Here is a 20478-nt window from a genome sequence, read left to right as displayed (position 1 = left end):
GCGACATCTTGAGTTCCACACTGTGTATTGCATGTGTTGTGTGTAGTTGCATGTTCCTTAAGAATTGCATTAATGATTTTTAATGATGCAAAGACAAGGCAAAACAACTTTTATGTCAAACTGCGAAAATCTCCGAATGTCGTAGCTCTAAGAAAGTGCGAATAAAGCAGAGAGCTTGTGCAATGTCTTAGATGCCAGGCGAAGGCCCGAAGGGGCATACTCGGATTACTGCAGCAAAAAACCTGTTTGGAGCAAATGCTCTGGCGATCACCAAACTGGATCGTAATCCTGTGACCTGATTGTAAGATTAAGTGAATCGTCAGGATGCGCCAATTGCGGCGAAATCCATATATCCAGTTATAAAGGCTGCACTGTCAAAATGGAGCTGGGCTGGAAACTCAAAGGAGATACTATATTATCGAAGCTACGCAACTACAAGAAACCCCACTCAAATGCCCAATTTATATTAGATGCTGCTGTGAAGAGTGACTTTTCTTCTCTGATGCTGATCAACATTTTAATGAAAAATTCAGCAATGAACCGCTTCTAAAAAATGCACGAGGACTGGTTAAGAACATAGAAGAGCTTAGACTGTTCCTTAGGCCCAGGAAAATTTATGTAATGCTGATAACGGAGACTCATATACGGCCTGGACTTAAAGGATACTTGCCCAGCTACGAACTTGAAATAATATAAATGTATATATATATGTATATGAAAAATTTTAGTATGAGCTTTGATATTGTTTAGTTAGTATATGTATGTATGTTATTGCTATTCTTGTATGTATGTAACATGCTCCAGCGGTAACTGAAAGCTGGTTTAAATATAATAAAAATCAACAAAGTATGAAACAACAAACAAAATCTCGAAGAAAATTATTCAACTACTTTACCAACCGTCTTTTGACAGTACATTAAAACAGTTGGCATCCCGGTTGTTACGATCCAAATATCGTTTTATCGAAAATTTAGAAAAAGTTGGTATTCCCTAAGCTATAATTTCGTCACAAGCAAAATTATACAGCACGTAGCTTAAGAAAAATAATTTTAAGTGTAGTCTACAGATTACTACCCCAAAACCAATTTTATGTATTTTTCATAAATAAAATTATTTGTTCACAAAAATATGCAAAGTGACCATTGTCAATTAAGCTGACTCTAGCACGCAGCTCTAGACACCTTTACTCTCTCTGTCGTCTCGATCTTTTGCATTCGCGCATTCAGCATTGGAACGATACCGCTGAAAGCTCTTCGCTATGACCAAATGCAAGGTGCAAGGAAACGGTTTTTAGTCAGAGCAATGTTCTTTTCTGTTCTAACGCTAAAGAGACAAGTTCAGTTTTAAGGTGCCAAAGTTTTAAAGTTTGTTACCTCATGTGACTTGCTGCTTACATAAAAAAAAAAGTTCAAACGGACAAGAAAAGATTGTATAATCCAGGAATGTAGTAACACGCTCGCTAGGTGTAGCAGCGTTGTTTAAATATTCTTGTTATTTTGGGCGGAATCGATCTAACCAGGTGATAACCTCTTAAAATTAGTTAAGTACTTCTAGCTAATGCTGGTGTAATTTTCTCAGTTGGAAGACAGTAGAGAGCTCCGCGCGCTGGGCGCGATCGACATATATATAATTTATATACTAACATACTTAGCCGTCGACCGCTGCATATTGGTAAAATACATCAGCGTGCATGTTGGACCAGACTAGGCTGCTTAGCATCCCTGGGACATCGAATCAGCTGCGGGAGTCCAGATTCTAACTCTGCTCCAGATTTAAGCGACATAAGACATGCAGACATAGCCAGGACATGACATGACAGTGTTGCCAGCGCGGAGTTTCGTCTTCAACATCTGAGAGTGATGGAGTGATTAGAAGCGTAGTTACCTGGAACTGCAGTGCGCTGTCTCTCTCTCTCTCTCTCTCCTTCTTTCTCTCTCTCTCTCACTCTGAAATGTGGATTTGAGTGGGCAATGCTATTTTCGTTTTGATTTTGCATATTAGTAAAGCGCATTGATCTTTACAGTACGCCTGCACTCATAAACATATGGTTTTGTATTTAAAATTAGAATAATAATTTTTGTAGTTGTAAGTTTGCTTTTATGAAAATATGTTAATCGAATCTAATTAACACCTTTCCGTAACGAATCAATAGTACATCTAACAATTTAACTAAAAAAAAAATAAAAGCAACAACAACGCAACAGTTCTTGGTACCAACGGACTCAGCGATGGATTTAAGTTGTGAGTAAATAACACAGTTGTAAGACAATAATTATATTTGCCAAATTTTCTATATGTTATTGTATTATGTACGTTACGAATCCCTAAAGTGAGAGTCGATTTAAATTGAATCTACTATGCAATGAAAGCTGTTAAATTTATTGATTAAGATTTATCTGAAATGTTACTTTAACGTAATGGAACTTATATATTAATATGAATATTTTCTTTTGCTTTTGTTAATTAAATATCATTCATTTTAAAAGAACAATGATGTTCTAACAAACTTGTTGATCGTCATAAGTACCTCGTAATAAAGGAATATAAAGGAATATCGTCATATCCGCATAACGGGAATAGTTTTGTCAACAGAGCTAAATAATTTCTTCTTTTTTTTTTTTTTGTTTGATTGATTAGTAATTTAGAGTATCAATATATCGTGCACTTACACTTTATTTATGTAGTGTCATAAGAGTATTATTGGAATATAGGGATAGGAACACCCCGACCCCATCCGGAAAGCCATCCTCAGAGCGTAGCATAGTGCACACCCCCGTTCTTGCTGTTGCTTCTTAAGTGCATGCCAAGCACTTGATCTTAAAGGCTGCACCTTCCAGCTGAGGAAGACGCTCTGCAGTGCCAAAAGGTTCTTCCCACCACCACTAAAAACTCGATGTTGCTCAATGCTCTTTCTCTTTTAGGTTAGAGCTTGTGTTATAATTAAAATTTGAAAGTTCTTTTCATACAACTTTGACTAAAATGAATCAAAAGATTTTAACTGTTTTGACAGCCCTCCGAAGTCAGCTGTTTGATTGCATGCGAGCGAAAGTGAAAAGCGCGAGAAAGATTTTGTTTACTTGTTGTGGCTTAAGCAATTTTCACTACAATTATGGAAAAGAAAGACCAAGGTATGTAGAATATTTGTATTAAAAAGACTTTGTTCATGTTTGATAATGTATTATTTTATGTGCGTTTATTGGTGTTGTCCAAAAGTAGAAAAAAGCTAACCTGCTAGCACGTCTGTTGTGGATTATAACAAATTTTGTGCCAAAAAGTAATTATGTGTCATTAAAGTGCAAAGTGTATATTTTTTTTTTAAACTTTGCTGTTTTTATTGAATCTTCTCTCTACACACACACGAAAATGAAATGAAATGCAATTTCCTAACGTTTTCTCTAAACTGTTTTTAGGATTGCACTTCCTAATTCTATCGCTTGCACAGCCTTGTTAGCCCTCGCCGCGAGGGGATATAGGCATGCGATAAGAAAGCTTTGCTGTTAGTATTGTGTCTTTGCGTTTCAGCTATTACTCTCTGATCTGGATTGAATATTTAGAATCTTTTCTGTATGTTTTCGTTGAAACGTACCACGGTGCCGGTGGATTAGTTTCTAAGGGATTTTTGATGGACTCTCTGGACAATATCAATGTTGCTATTGCTAGGCGTCCACATAGTTGGGAGCCATAGGTCCAGATGGGTTTTAGTACGGAATTGTAAAGCAGGACCCTATATTCAAGGCTGAGAGAGGACCGCGCGTTGATAAGCCAGTGGAGGCTATTGGCTTTTAGTTTAAGTTGCGTTCTCTTGGCTTCGATGTTGGCCTACGCCCCTGGAGTCATTCTGTCGAGGATGTATCCAGATACGTTCACTCGTTTGCTTGCGGGGTGCGGACATGTTTAGTGTGAAGCGGGGACAATTTGCCTGTTCTTAGGGTAAACGTAAACATGTTTGCTTTGTTCGTTTACATTTTATTTTCCGCCAGTCAGAGAGCCATTTCCCCACTTCGAACCATATGAGAGCCAGTTGCGCTGCTGCTTGCTAGGGCACCTCGAACGGCTGAGAAAAGCTGTATCGTCAGCCAAGGTGGATGTTGTTCGTCGTCTACTTGTTGGAATATCTGCTGTGTAAAGGACACATATAGTGTTGGTCCAAGTAGGCTGCCTTGTGGGACTCCAGCTCTGATCACATGGTCGTCAGACATAGCAGAATTGGACATCTCACTGCAAATTTCCTGTCATATAGATACGACTCTAACAATTTGTGTGTATTATTAGGAAGCGTTGTTCCGATCTTATGCGTTAGTCCTTCTAGCCAGACTCTGTCGAATGCTTGGGATACATCTAAGAATATTGCAGTGCAATATTCTCGGTTTTCGAATGCGCTTCTTATTTCAGATGTTATTCGATTAACCTGCTCGATATGCCGTGTTTTTTACGAAAACCCAATTGATGTGATGGAATTTTGTTATGGATTCTTCGATATGGATTCTTCCTTAGTCGCAAGCAATTTTTCAAAGAGTTTTGACAAGCATGATAGTAGGCTTATGGTTCTGTTATGACGATGGTTTTGTGAATTTTGCCTGGCTTTGGTATCATTATTTTTATTGACTTTTTCCATCTCTCTTAGGGAGTAACCGTTCTGGTGATGGATGGAGTTGGCATGTTCAATTGGATTTTTGTGCGTTTTATGGTCTGGTGGTGGATTTTTCGGGTCAACTTGATTTTTGATAATGTGTGCAATTTTCGTTTGGGCGACAATTCCATTGGCTCGTTGTTGAAGTGAGAGTACTTGTAATGTTTTGTATGGAATGAATTTGGTGGTCAGGATTTGGCTGAACACATTCTTTCAAGGATGTCCTGCAAATGTTATTGGCTCTGTCTTCGTACTGCGGGCCCAGCCGCCTGTTGGTTCTTATAGCTCACAGTTTCTTGTTGGTGGGCATAGAGTTGGATGGGCTTTCCACAGTGAGTTTTTCGTAGTGTGAAGACTGTGAGACTGCCATTCTCGCATGCTTGACTATTATGCTTCTTGTGCTTTTAACGCTTTGGTAAGCTTGCGGGTGGCGTCTATTAAGTCAGGCAGTTTATTTGGGTGTGTTGGCCAGTATGTTGGTCTACCGGGGAAACGTGGTCGAGTTTGTTGCTGGCTTTTATATTGCATTATAGAGCTGCTCTTCCTTTTGGAGTCACAGGCGAGATCGCCCAGGTTGTGTGCTTTTGCATTGTAGTCTCTAGCTGCTAATGAAATGGTCTCTAGTGTTCGAAATGCATGACTTTTCCATTCACTTATTGATGAAAGCGAGGAGGGCATACCCTACTGCGGCATCGCAGTAACGATTGTTAGTACCACCTTATCCAGTTATTTTATTGTTCTGGCTGTAACTCATATTCTGCGAGTCCTTCGTAACGGTGATGCTCTTGATACGGTCTGATCAGTCGTAGCCCACCATGTGCCTTGCCATCGGGATGGTTTGTTGCACGATGTGTTAGCCTCTTAAATTAAAGTTAATATTTGTTGGTCAGATGTGTTTCTGCCAAGCTTGACGTCAATGTGTTTGTCGAGCGGGAATTGAGATAACTCAAGTTTTGCTGTGAAACGCCATTAGCATTCCACGTGGCTATACGTAGAGGAGCCATTGATTATTTGGACTGGTGTGATACTAACATTTGTATCAAGAGATTCTAATTACGCATTAAATCTTGCATAGTTGTTCGCATGAAGGACATGACCTCAATAATGCTTTGATAGCAGGCTAGAGAACAGATGCCCAGGTTTTTTGTTTGGTGTTTCACAGGCTGATAATGGATTTGCCATATTTATTCTCAGAGTAGGTGCTTTGGGTGCCAATTATGGGCTGTGGGCTCCCAATCTAATTTTAAAAGCGCCTGCAATGTTCACATTTATTACCTTATTGAAGGATTCCGGAGTAAGCGCCGATCTGGAGCTGGGTTATTTCTGCAGGTGTTACATCTGATTCTATGCCCTTTAAGACCACTTGTAAGCCCTTATTGCTTTTTAATTGATACGTGTAAAAATTCATTTTAGTGTCGCTTAGATGCTTGGATAATATTCTAAGCTTTCTTCTGACTTCGTTTGAACTTTTGTTTCACGAATATTACCCCGTACAAGGGAAATTATGTGGAAGTTGTCTTGTCCAATGAGCTCTTTAATTTTGCTCACAAGGGCATTGGAACTTTTCTCTCAAAGGTATATCGGAGGTGGTTTTGGCTTCTTTTTAACGCCTTCTTCGGGCTGCAGATCATCTGAGTTGTCTGCTAGAATTTGAAATCTATTGGTGGTGTTAAGTTTTTCGCTTGAAGCTGCTTTCATATTGCTGCGGGTCATTTTCGCTCTTGGCATTAGGGGGCTTAGCTTCCGTTTAATTTGAATGTAGCGATCCATCCAGTCATGCACGAGCGGGGCCTCGCTTGCGTTGTTGGTCAAGGAGTTCGTTTTGGTTGCTTTTTTGATTGTTGATTCATAGGGGCTTTTCTTGCCGCCGATGACACATAGGGAGCGAGTGTTGCCAACGATGGGCTTGAGCGGGCGGCCGATACGATTGCGGTCGTTGCTGTACTTGATGTTGAGGTATCAGAGGACTGTTGTGCTAGCTCCGTAGGTGGAAGCATGTCGCTCGACCATTGCATGCCAGCTTTTTGCTTAGTTATTCGATTGTTTTGCTAATGCATCGTTGCTCTGAGACGGTTAGAGCTGGAGAGCAAGAACAAGCTCGATCACTTGTTAAGTGCAAGTGGAATCGAAATTTTAGCGGTCGGTAGGTACATTGGCCCGTTCGAAGTCTGCATCCACAGCTATTTTGAGATTGGCTCGAACGAAAGAGAAGTACGCGTATGTTTCGCTGAAGCGAGAGCGGGCGTTCGTCTTTGCTCGCGCTGTCTTTGCTTCGAATGTCGTTATGATTCATCTTTTTTAGTTTTGATCTTTTTTTATTTATTTTAATTATAATTAATTATATTAATTACATTTAATTTATAATCATATACTAAATAAATATTTAGTGCGTTTTCATCGCACTTAGCGTCTTTTCGCGTTTTCATAGTTATACACTCTCACTGCACTCTAAACTGTGGGGCTTATATTTTTTTTCCGGATTCTATAAAAACACGTCTGCATGCGACGACGATTGAAGAAGCTTTTTTTTAAGCTTGCAAAGTGTATATAAACTAATTTTATAAAGCTTTTTTCCTTCATTTTGCTCCGATGTGTATAAATCCCTTGGCAAAATGTAATAGAATATGTCCAGATTTAAGACAAAGCACACCGAATGACTTTTGTCCAATATGGCTATAACTGTTAGTTTATTCTTGTCTTCAAATCCAAAGCCGTCGACATCAAGACCAGATGGATGCTTACCCATCGAATATGTTAACGCCGATCCCCGTCAGAAGAGAAAACTGGCATCCGAGTGACCCCAAAAAGGCTAGAAACAATTTTTTTACCCCAAAAAATTACTCGGTTAACGGAGGATGAAGCTTTAGCATATCTGCTTGAAAATTCATTGACCAAAAGCACTAAGCATACAACAATTCATTACCTAGCAAAGAAATATTTAAATAGTATTAATTAATTAATTATCATAAAATAATGTTTGCAACGTGTATACATTCACATGTACATGCGCTCCACTTTCATTGTTTTATTAAAAAGTGTCATCCGTCCCTTAAAATATATTTCAATATATTTAATTTGACCTGCACAAGTAATAAAATATTGCGCTGACCTGTTGCTGAACTTGGAAAACCTCAATATACGCTATATGCCGGCTTGCAATCAAAAGCACACACATATGCACGCATCCATACGAATGGGTTCTCATTGCAACTGGATGCCAATCGTCCAGAAATTTTATGCAACAACTTTTTAGTTGATTTGTCGCCTCTATATGTTGTATGCTTAGTGCTAAAAGTCAATACAACAACTTTCGCGAGCTTAGCATTCCCCGATCTTGTGAACTTTTTCCTGCTTACAACAAAGTAAGAGAAGGTAAGTCAAAATGTAGACCTTTTGATATTAATGTAACCGAGTCAGTTTGCTGACGTCCCGCTGCGAAGTCTTCTAGACGACACTAGTTGCCGTATAATTCAAATGCCAGAAGATATGTTTAAGCAGCTTGGCAATACTTTTTGTCTGACACTTATTGAAAGACGGAACAACCTGACAAAGCAGCTATAAGCAACGCTATTTTGGATGTGATTCAATGCTTTCTGACGACTCGCTTTTTGCGACAACAAGAAAATTAATGGACCATATTGGATGAATCGTACTCCTTAGTCGATTAGATTTTGTAGACCAGTCAAGCTTGAGTTAGTTAAAGAGACAAAAGACCATATTCAAATATAAGATTTCATATCATATGTCTGCTCCGTTGTTAATGGAAAATCAGTTTCAGTAAAATATGATCTTCAAATGACACTTTTAGATGGAAAGGGTTTAAACATTTTGAATGAAACCAAATCTTGCCAATTGTGTCCGATATGTGGAGCGAGTCCAAAAGTCTTCATGGAAAATGCTAAAATAGACTCACCAAAATTTAAGCCAAGCCATGAAGCGATAAAATATGGCATAAGTCCTCTACATGGTTGGATTCGATCTTTTGAATTCATTTAAAAAATTGCATACAGACTGAAACTTAAAAAATGGCAAGTGAGTGATGAAAATGGAAAAAAAGAATTTCTCATTGCATATTTTAACAATATTTAAATTGCTATTTCTTGCCACCTACCAATTGATCCAATACAATTTAAAAAATATTGTCAGAAAACCATAGCACTATATATGTCCTTGTTTCCATGGTTTCCAATGTCGGCAGAAGTCCATAAAGTGTTAATGCACGGCTACCAAATAATAGAAACATCAATCCTTCCATTAGATGTTCTCGGCGAGAACGCCTCAGAGACATTTTCTACAGAGCAATGGATTCCTCCGATCCTTTTGTGTCGAGCATCTATCTAACAAAAAGATTGGGTCAGCATCGCACTTTTGGATTCACCAAATTTGTTATATTTTTATAACATGAACAATTATAACAATGTTTTCGATTTTGATAGTGATTCAGATTCTGACTCTGAAAATCCGTTTTCAATAGAAATTGATGTAGAAGAGGACAACAATAACATTTTAAATGTAAAATACTTTTTTATAGTCATTTTAATGCATTGCTATTTTTTACTTATTCATATAACGGTTAAGTGTTAAAAATATTAATTATAAACATTTGTTGAATTAAACGAGCGCTAGTATTATTTATTATCGTACAAGTATCAATAAGATACTCAATCTCATATGGGCTGGTAGGGAAGGCGTGGTAAGATCGGTCTGAAACTTAGATATATTTTTATGTGCATCGACATTATCATATGTATGTATCAAATTTGAAAAACCTAGCTTTAAAACTTTAATTTTCGTCGAAAAATCAGGTCGATGGCCCAATGTGCATTGCTGCTGCAGCAGCAACTCTTTGAGTTTGATGTTTGTGAGGAGATTGTTGAGATTACGTGCGCTGAGATTCGTTTCGCTCTATTTATAAAACAAGTTAATATCAAGTCAACATACAGCAATAACGACTGTATCTTGGGAGACACCAATAATGCGACATATATATGAATTGTAAAATAAAGTAGTAACAATTTTATTTTACAGAAATTATATTTACATTTTCCTAAAGTCGGTTACTTCTTGCTTCCTTATACATATGTACATAGATACATAACAACATTATGCAGTTACTACTTGGCATCTTACAATCAAAAGCTCTATGAATAATATGTGCTGCTCCCTGGTATGTTCGGACAGCAAACAATCGAATCCCTGGGATGGGAGTAGGCAAAATCGAAGACGTGCTGGAGAAGCAAGCGGCGCTGTCTTTGTAAGACTCAAAAACCAAGTAAGCCCACTTGGAAAACGCCTAAACTGACGTATTAGAAGAAGGCTAATAATCGCACAATGAGCCTAAAAAAGCCTGCCACGGGCAGCACATAAGTATAATTAAAGTTTTTTAATCAATAACAGTATATTTAAAAGATAAATTTATAAGACAAAAAAAAAGTTCACGGACAACGCAGCAACAACGATAAAGGCATGCGAAAATCTAAAGAACCGCCATTTGGAATGCTTTGCATATCCACTTGTTTAAGATGGCGTTACTAAATGCAAAGCCATTGCTTGGAAATAATTGACAAGCGCAATTATTCAAATAAGAGAATATTTTATTTTTTACTATTGTAGACTGCCACTGGCACGTCTTGTCTTTTCTGCTGTGAATTTGCAACGGCTGCTCATGTCTAGAGTCCAGACTAGAGCACGGGCCGTGCCGGTCTTCTGTCGAAAAATGCGGGCCCGGGACTAGGAATAAAAGCCCGGCAGGTATATAATAAAGACAGAAAATAAACCATTTATTTTAAATCGGAAATACACTTCTTATTTTTCATTCTCAATGGATTAGAGTAATTCTTTTTATACACTTTGACATTTTTGTAAAAAATGGAAAAAAGGTATCATGAAGTTCTATGTAACAGGGAGAAGTATTCGTGGCAGACCCCACAAAGTATATATATACATATATTCTTGATCAGCTCGACGAGCTGAGTCGATATAACCATGTCCGTCTGAATGTTTGAGCAACTGTTGTCTCCAGCGCAAACTATAAGAGCTAGAGCAACCACATTTGGTATATAGGTGCTTCTATATCCAAATCCGAACGCTTTTTATATTTTTTTTCATACTCCCCGAAAATCGAAAAAAAAAGCGATATAAAAATCTGAAATAAACAAAATTGCCTAGTCATGCTTTCGACCGATTGTGCAAATTTCAGAACGATTAGATAAATAACTTAGGAATTATTTACATTTCGATTTTCAATATAGACAGCGGGGTGTACGTGCTGACGCTCCATACAAACGTCGCTGCCGACTCAGTGGCGGCGTCGCTGCTGATGCTACAGCGGCCAGCTGTGACGTGTCCGCTGGTTTGTGTGTATGTGGTCATGTTTGCTGCCCTTGTCAAAGTGTATCTAAAAAATGGTGGCGCCCTACTTTAATGAGCTTAAACTATTGCAAGTATTGGCGCGAAATGTATTGAGTATCCCTGCAAGGTCTGCAACAAGCGGGCGTATTTTTTCAACATCTGGTCGAATCGCCTATGAAAAGAGAACTAGATTAAAAAGCCACAACCTTGACATGACCTTTGTTACACAAAAACATTTAATAAATATAAAAAATAATTTTTTGTATGGTGGATTTTATTCCCTAACTTTCTTTTACATACAAAAATTTAATTAATATGTTTAAACTAACAAAAGTGGGCCGCGCCCATCTCTAGTCTAGATAAGCGGCGGTTAATTTCATCAGAATATGTACAATTTATGGCGAAGGCTTAAGGCGACTCAGACCAGTGTTGCTGTTTTGGGGTTTTATACCAAAGATTTGGGGATTTTTCAATTGCTCTGCGGTGAAAATTTTTAATATATGGAAAAAAGCTAATTTATTTTTATTTGAAGTGAATGTTTGGTCTTGCAAGACCAATAATTGGAGCTCCTCAGCTATGAACAGCTGATCTAGGCCTTAGTATTGTATTTTTAGCTTTGCACAGCGGTGAAGAAAGCTTGCGCGCTCTCTTCTTTGCGCTTGCACTTTAATAAGCTGTTCTTTGTGCGTGCATTCGGCACTGCACTAATAAAAGCTCGCGCTCTCTTGGTGCGTGCTCACTAATTTCTTTTGTTTTTAGCACTTGCCTTCTGCACAGCTGCACTCTCGCTTTCTTTCTATATTTTTTTTTATCATTCTCGCACTATCAATTATATTATATTTAATGTTGCTAAGGGCATTTGATACAGTCGTAACTAATTTTTCGTAGTGCAAAGGCTAATCGAGTCTTATTGCTATTAGTTCGTAACAAGTTCGTCGTATCGAAGAGACTATTCGAGTCTGTCCGCCGTCAACTTTGTCTAATTCGAGACAATTGTTAATAATTTAACACAGCCCAATTCGGGGCTGTTAGTTTTAGTTATATTCGTCAGCATAATCGAATGTGTCTCAAGACTACTTGAGTCTTGCAATACATATACGTACATTCACATATCGTTTTTGAGTATTTGCCTATTCGAGACAAATACTTAATAAAATAAACTTGTAAATTTACTATAAACTCAAAATCTTGAAATGTTTTTAATTTCGTAAAAATAAACAAAATAGCTAATAAAAAAACTTATTAGCTCAACAGTGAATTTAGCGTTTTTTTTAGGGTTTTTTATGTATTCCCCTTTCATTTTTGTTTAAAGCTTTACAGGACTATGTATGGAGACATCGATGTTTGCGGCACATGAGTAAATTTGTTATTATGTCGGTGTATTGTGTTAGATGTGTTAGGTGTTATGAAAAATGTTTGCTTCTTTTAAGAATCTTATAATTATAACTAGACTATTGTTCGTTGGATTGGATAGCATTGTACGTGGATTGATTTATTTAAATAATTTTGAGCGTCAATTATTTAGCAATGGGGCTTGACATTCAAGCAGGATGTGACTTTGGATTTGTTTGGATCGGTATAATGTTGGTGAGTAATTTTTGTGTATTCTAGTCGTAGTCTTATATTCTTTATTTGGTCAATTCTAGGGATGGTGTGTGGTCGATGTTTTTTATATATTGAATTGGGGTATTATAGTTTTGATTAATTAGTTGGTACCAGTTGTTAGTGTGAGCTAGACGATTGAGTTTCAGTGTTAATAAGTTTTGTTTTAGAAGTTTTGTGATGTCTGATGTGTTGGAGTTATGTGTAAAGATCAGGGGACGTTTTGAGGCGTTTTTGTGGGATCCAAAAAAGTTTTATTTTTGGGTAGTATTTGAGAAGTTCTGCTCTGATTGTTTTTTTTCGTATTGTTGGTTATTGTTGTAATTACCTATAGCTTTTAATGCATATAGGGAGTCAGAGCAGATAACAAATTTGCCTGTTTTGGATTTTATTATCTTAATTGCTTCAAGGATAGCTATAGTTTCAGCAGTGAAAATAGTGGTGTAGTCAGGTAGCAGGCCCAATTTTAGCGTGCGGTCTATTGTTGTAACTACACAGGATATATTGCTGATCGTTTTGGACCCGTCAGTGTAGTTTTTGTATTAGTTTTTGGTGTCAAGAAAGAGTTGATGAAAGGTAGACGGGCTTGTGTTTAGGATGGGATATAATGATAATTTGGTATTTATTGTCTCGTTTGGTAGGTTCCAGAAAGGCTGATTGGGTTTTAAATATTTTGCTTGTTGAAGATTTATATTAAAATTTGCGCATATTTTTCTTGCTTTTAAGATGGCAGATCGAAATTTGTTGGCTTTGTTTTTCATTTTAATTTTTTTTTAATGTAGAATTAAGTGGAGAAAACGTCTCTTCGCTCAGCAATTGTATTTAAGTTTGCTTCCATGAGTATGTTGTTGATTGGGGTTCTCCTGAAAGCACCTAAGGCAGTTCTTATAGCACAGCTGGCAATTGTTTGTATCGTTTTTCAATAATGTTTTTGATGCGTTACCATAAAACATGAGTCTTAAGTCAATTCTGGAGATAATTATTGCTTTAGTTATCGTGATTAAGATATGTGTGTTGCAGTTGTATTTCGGGTTGGATAGGCACTTAATTATATTGAGTTTTTTTTTGTAGAGACTCGGTCAAGTTTTCTATATGATCTTTCCATGTGTATCGAGAGTAGTTCCTAATATTTTTAGGGAGGGGACAATTGGAAAGGTAATATGGTTGGTTGAGATAGAGCACTGACAACGAGTTTTCCTGCAAATGTGTAAATGACTGCATTTATTTAATGAGAGAGAGGAGCCAGAGAAGATACACCATGATTAGATTTTGTTGAATGTTTCGTCTAGATTTATACTTTTTTGGGTTTGTATTTTGTTGAATTTGACTGTTATATGAAAGTCGTCTGCGTAGACGACAGACGAAAGGTTTCTATTAATGGTTATTAACTGGGCTAGTTTATTGTATGCTATAAGAAAGAGTATCACCGAGATGGGTGATCTTTGGGATATACCATTGTGGAGTGGATAGATTTGGGAAATTAGACACTCTGCATGAGCTTTTTCTGGTCCGACATTCCATTCTTTTAGTTGTTGGGCAATTGCGTGTACGCAAATTTTGTCGAAGGCTTTGCTAAAATCTAGAGAGATTATTGAGAGGTGTTGTCTGTGCGACAAGGCATCAGTTATCAGGTCATCTAGGTAGGCTAGATTATCTGTAACTTATTTACCCTGATGGAAGCCAATTTGGTTTGTGTGTAGAAGTTTGTTGGTAGTAACAAACCACCACAGCCTTTTAACTATCATTTTATCATGAAGTTTTGCGATGCAAGGGTTTAACGATATGGGTCTGTATGAGTGTTGGGTTTTTGTTGGTGTTGGGTTTCAGAATGGGTATAATTAGACTGGTTTTATATGTGATATGTGGTTATCGAATATATTGTTAAAGTGGTTAAGTATTCTGTTTTTGACTGTGGGAGAGGAGTTTAAGATCATCGCATATGAAACTCGGTCTTTGACTGGTGTTCGGCCTTTGAGGCTTGAGAGGGCTGAAGTTAGCTCTAAGTTTTAATTCTATGAGCTGTGCGGTTTTGGATGGGCAAGAGGAGCATTGAAGATTTTCTGTGTTATTGTTATTGTTTAGAAATTGTGGAGAAAAGTGGTTGTCATTTGATTGCTCAGACCAGAATTTTGCGAAAAAATTGGTTATGGAAGTGCTTTCAGTGGTTGGAGTTGAAGTTTCTGGGCTATTTATGGTATGAATGTGTTTTGTATTATTGAGTCCGTATAGTCGTTTAATATTAGACCAAATTATTTTAGAGCTTGTTTTGGGTTGAATATTTGACGTAAATTCATTGACAGCTTTACTCTTTTCGATTCGGAGTTTCCTTCTGAAAATAGCTGCCGCTTTTCGAAAGTTAATTATATTTTCGTTTGAAATTCGTCTTTTAATTAATTTTTTTGTCGCTTGATTTTTGTTCCTATATAAATTCAGTAACTCCGTTTTTTGGTTGAGGTCTGTGGTATGGCAAAGTGTGCACTTTGAATTATAATTTTGTTGATGCTTGAAGTTTCTTTGTTTATGTTGGTTGATGGTGGTATAAGAGTGTTGAAGAGGTTTGTTCTTTTTTTAAGCTCATGCCAGTCCGCTAGATCAGTTTTGAAGATTGGTTTGACATGAGTTGAGGGGTGACTGTTGGTGTTAAATAGGTATAGGAGTATTGGATAGTGGTCGCTGCCATGGAGATCATCAAGAATTTTCCAGCTTACTTCTGAAAATATGTCTGAGGTGCAAAATGAGATGTCTATAAGGGTGAAAGTGTTGTGAGTTGTGAAATGTGTAGGAAATTTATCGTTTAATACGATGTAGTTTCAATTATTTAAAAATTTCCTGAATATATTTCCTCTTGAATTGTATTTTGGAGAGCCGCATAGCGAGCTCCAGCTATTGAAGTCGCCAAGAATTAGTGCTTTGGATTAAATTCCTTGAATTTATGGTTCGGTGCTATGTATGAAGATATAACTTTAATTTTTTTGTAGATTCAACTTCTAAGCATGTTGCATCGAAGTCATTAGCTACTGGAAGTTGTTTAACTGTAGAGAAGTATGTACGAGGATGGCTGTGCCTCCGTAGCTAGATCTATTGGCCTTAGCGAGTAATGTGTAGTTGATTGGGAATCCCAATTTGGGATAGGTATATTGTTAAGTGTAAACTGTAAAGCTATTATATGAAGTTTGTAGGTCGGAGTAGTTGCATGGTTGATGTTGGTAGTTGCTGTTCCGAATGCTTTGGGGACTTGAGCGGGTAGTGGTCGCGTAGGACGTGGCGTTTATTGTAAATGGAAGTGGAATTTTTTGGTAGTTTTTTAAAGTGTTTTGATTGCTAATATTTCTTCATTTTTTATGAAAGTGGGGCATCTGCGATCGAATGCGTTGTGTTGGTAGTTGGTGATTCCGTTTTCTTTGCAGTTGATGCAGCAATTAAGGTTTTCGCAATGTTCCTTATTGTTGTGCGGTATTTGATTTGTAATTTGTTTTTGTTGAGTTTTGGATGGTTTGCTTTGATTATAGTTGTTTGTTTTTCTGTTTTAGTTAAATATCAGTGGGTTTGCGATAATGCACTACCGTTCTCTCTGAGAGTAGAATTGTGACTGTTGTAATTATGATTTTTTGGGGTTTTTTTTCTTTATTGTGTACCCTCTGTACAAATTCATTACATTGCCATTACATACATTTTATATATATATATGTTTTTTAATACAATTACGATATGTTAATAAGCTTAAGCTTAAATCTGATAGCACTAAAAATAATAACAAGGCATATATATATTTTATATGATTTACAGGTAAATATTTATTTTGCGCTTATAGTATTTAGAATTATAATGTAACCCTCATAACACTAGGGCTTATAATAATTTTTGTATTTAATCTAAGCTTTTAAAAGCAAAACACTTGCAGTTTTCAATTAAAAAGCTTTTTTAAAAAATTGTTTAAATAAAACATACATAAGTGCATAACAGAAAGCTCTTAAAATGAACATTTCAAGTTAAAAAGCTTTTGGCTTCTTGCTGTTACGACTATTGTAGCTTGATTTGTTTGTGATCTTAAACAAACTAATTTAATGCACTTTAAAAATATATAAATACTAAATTATGAATCAATCTTCAACTTAAAATAGTAAATACTTATGTCTAAATAAATAAATAATAGGTGTAAAAGTAATAGAATAAATCTTTAATCCAAAAAAAAAAAAAATAAACTATGGCAGATTTAAATCAAGCTACCAAATTGAATACAACAAAGCTAAGAAACGTACAATATTTTCCCACAGTTTTGAAATAATACCAAAAATATATATACCAAACACTGTCTGTCGAGCCAACTGACAGTTCTCGGCTGATCGTTGGTGTGTTCTCTTGGTCTTTTGGTGCGGATCAGCGTCGCGCAACGCGCTCGTGTGTTCAGATTTATTTTTAAGCTACACACAATTTATCTGCTTCGCATGGCAAATGTGAGAATTTCTATATATTTGTGCATAATTTATAAAGTTATTATTAATATATAAATATGTATAAAGTGAAATTTATAAAGTGAATGAATAAAACTGAATGTGTAGCTGCTAAATATAAAAAATAGTAAAGTGTTTCATAAAAAGAGCTTTATATAAATATACATATATGAAAATGATGTATACATAATATATTTGCGTGTGAAAATAATATATATCTAGTGTGCTGCCATAATGTTTTATAATTTGCAACATTTTAGGCCAAACAACTTGTGACCAAAGCGTGAAATTGAAACACAAATGTTTAATCAGTTTAAATGAAAAAGAGTTTATCTAAATTCAGCAAGAAAATCAAAATTTCATTGCTGCGCGAAAAACACAAAATTCGTAGAGTTAAAAATATCAACGCCACGTATGCTGATGCCTTTGGCTCGGAATCGTACATGCGACGGGCACATAAAAATTGCTGCCTGTTTTTATTGTTGCCACGAGGGAGAGCATTGATATCTTGTAAGTAAAATGTAGAACAAGCAAGCGCAATTTACAAAAATATACAGATATATACTTATATACTACTTGCATACATTGTATGTACAAGCTTTATATGTGTTAAGCAGTTGTAATTTTAAAGTGGCGCTACATCTGCTTAAGTTTGAACAGCAGTTTGCAAACGCTGCAACTATGAGTTCATTTATTGTTTCTTAATAGTTTTCTCTCGGTTTGTGATTTAAAGGCAATTCAATTAGGCTAAATTTAATTTCATTGTCTGTTGAATGCTGAAAATTTGGGTCTAACAACAAAGGCAACAACAATAGATACAAGAGCAGCAAGATCGCATCGACAGATCCAACTACGTGTGCTTATTCTAAATATAGCAGGACGGGCAAACTAAATGTACCACTCCAACCCCCGCCCACCCAGGTACCCCTTGCTCTCAGCCGGCTGCGTGTGTTTGCTTCCAATTGGCAGCTCTGGCCTCTCTCTGTTGTTTTCAATAATATTTAGCAGCAGCACATTTTTCATTCATTCGCGCACAATAGAGCGCGCTGATATTTTCGCTAATATTACTGCCGCAATATGTGACCAAACAAATGAAGTTTCCATTATTATATTATAGCCAAAATATTTGTATATTAACATATTGTGTAAACGTATTTTAATTTTAATATATGCAAAGCTGTGCAATTTTGTTTTAGTTTGCCAATGCGTTGGCCTTCACTGCTGATCACAATTTGGGTGCAAAATAAATTTATTAAATTATTCCATGTTAGAAATAAATATATTACAATAAGGAAATCAACGCAAAAGTATAACGGTGACTTAAAAAATTGTTAATTGCCAGATTTATTGTTGACCTGTCTTAGAGACTGCTAATAAACATAAATCTTTCTAAAATAATTATTTGATGTGAATGCTGATGAGTGAAAATAAATTTAAGACAATAAGTCGCATGAGTAACAAAATAAAGCAAGCGAAAATGCCAAAAATATTAACTTACGTACCTAATTTATTAAGGAAATCCAGATGACTGACTCTGACGTAGAGAAAGTCCAAAAAAATCAATGAAGGAAAAGAATTGCATTTATTAATATACAGAATTAAGTTAAACTAAATGTTAGCCAAAAATTCATTATGTTCTTGTAGTAATATCCTAGATTCACAAAAATTATGTTATAAATTAAGGCACTAGTCAATTAGGCAATACATATTATGTATTATTACTATTTTAATCATTAATACTAATATTTAATTTACCTATTATATATAAGTAAAAGCCACTTGCAAATTTCTTGTTAATTTAATTTTCCTTTTAATAAATATGTGTTTTTAATAGTTTTAAGTATAAATATAATTATTCTTAAAATGATTTTTAAATCTTATGATCAATAGCAAAGCCGACACACAATTAATATTCTCAGACGTGCATAGCTCATTGACAAAATTTAAAAATTCTCTTGGCGGCAATCTGGCGATGAGTCAGCTGTAAAATTTAAGAAAATAGAAAATTTCAAATATACGCTCTAGCCCGTAAAAGTGTAAAACTGAAAGTGCCAGGTGATTGCGCTCACGCTCACAATTGTGCCGTCGCTCTCTGCAACTGTCAAAAGTGAGAGCATAGTGAGCTGAGCATGCGCTGCATGTGAACAGATGTTTGACAACAAATGAGAGTGCGAGCGAGAGCGAAGAAGCGGAGAAGCCTCAATAAAGCGCATAACTAAAGATAAAAATAAAAGTGCCAGTTAGGTAGTGTGTGTGCATTTTCATGTTTTTTGTTCATTGGCACATTTGGCGGCAGTTTGTTTATAAACAACATTGTTGTGATTGAAATTTCCATTTCACTCGCAATGCGTGCTGAATTTAACGTGCTTACTTGGGTCTGATTCATATTATTCACTACACAAACCCAACTAAGCAACTAAGCGAACCACGCTTTAACGCCATAATAATCGATTAAAGCAAGCTTTCAGTTCAAGCTTGAGCAGAAAGCTCAGTTCGGTGTATGTCAACATTTTCACGGTTGCCACGCAAAAAGCTAAAAATTCCTGCACAGTGTGCTTTTGTGACTGATTCCTTAAACGCGTTCACGTTGCTGTTGGTCGTTGTCTGCGCGATATCACAAATAAAAATAAAATATAATCATAATAAAATAGTTTATTTAACGACAAATGGGTATTTGATATTCAATTTAGCTTGTTATGCTACTATATAAATAGTTTAAGTGTTGATTACTTAAAGCGTTGCTATATGAAAATCGCTTTCGCTTTTCAGGCGAACTACGACTCAAATTTTTCACACGTGTATGTGTGTGTGTGTGTGTGTGCATTTGTGTGTCATTATTACATATGCCTGGGTAGGTCAATCGGTCAGCATTAAGAGCGCTCTGCCTCAACAACAAAAATGGCGACAAGCGCTTAAAAGTATGCAACGCATTCCCAAGTGTCGCATAAAAGGAACGAGTATATGAGTTTTCAACACTCAGAGGAGCGCACTTGACCCCAATTCGGTTTAAATGCCAACACAGAGGCCTCATCTCATTCTGGTTATCCCTTCAACAATTTTTAGCCAGTGACGAATGTCCAAAGGGCGCAATGAGTGCTAGCATTAGGCATATTCAATGAAACACAAAAATTCTTTCCTATCCCCTTTATTTTTGAACAGCTTACTTGAACTTTTTTTTGTTGGCTGCTGCAAACTAAGCTATGCTTTTCTGCACAAAGAGCGCGAGAGAAAGTGAGAGAGAGAGAATTACCGAGAGAGCGCAGCAAAGTTGATTGCCCATTTGACAGTTGGTCTGCCAAAATTGTGTTGCGACAACAAAGAAAATGTAAACAGTGCGTATGTTTTTGTTTTGATGCGCATGCACACACATACACACATAGGCAAATACCCACACATGTATGCTATGTGTGTCAAGGGTTCATATATTTATAAATAGAGCCCCTA

Source organism: Drosophila busckii, unplaced genomic scaffold (genome assembly GCF_011750605.1).
Source record: "Drosophila busckii strain San Diego stock center, stock number 13000-0081.31 unplaced genomic scaffold, ASM1175060v1 hic_scaffold_44, whole genome shotgun sequence".
Taxonomy (NCBI): Eukaryota; Metazoa; Arthropoda; class Insecta; order Diptera; family Drosophilidae; genus Drosophila; species Drosophila busckii.
This window is presented reverse-complemented; position numbering follows the sequence as displayed.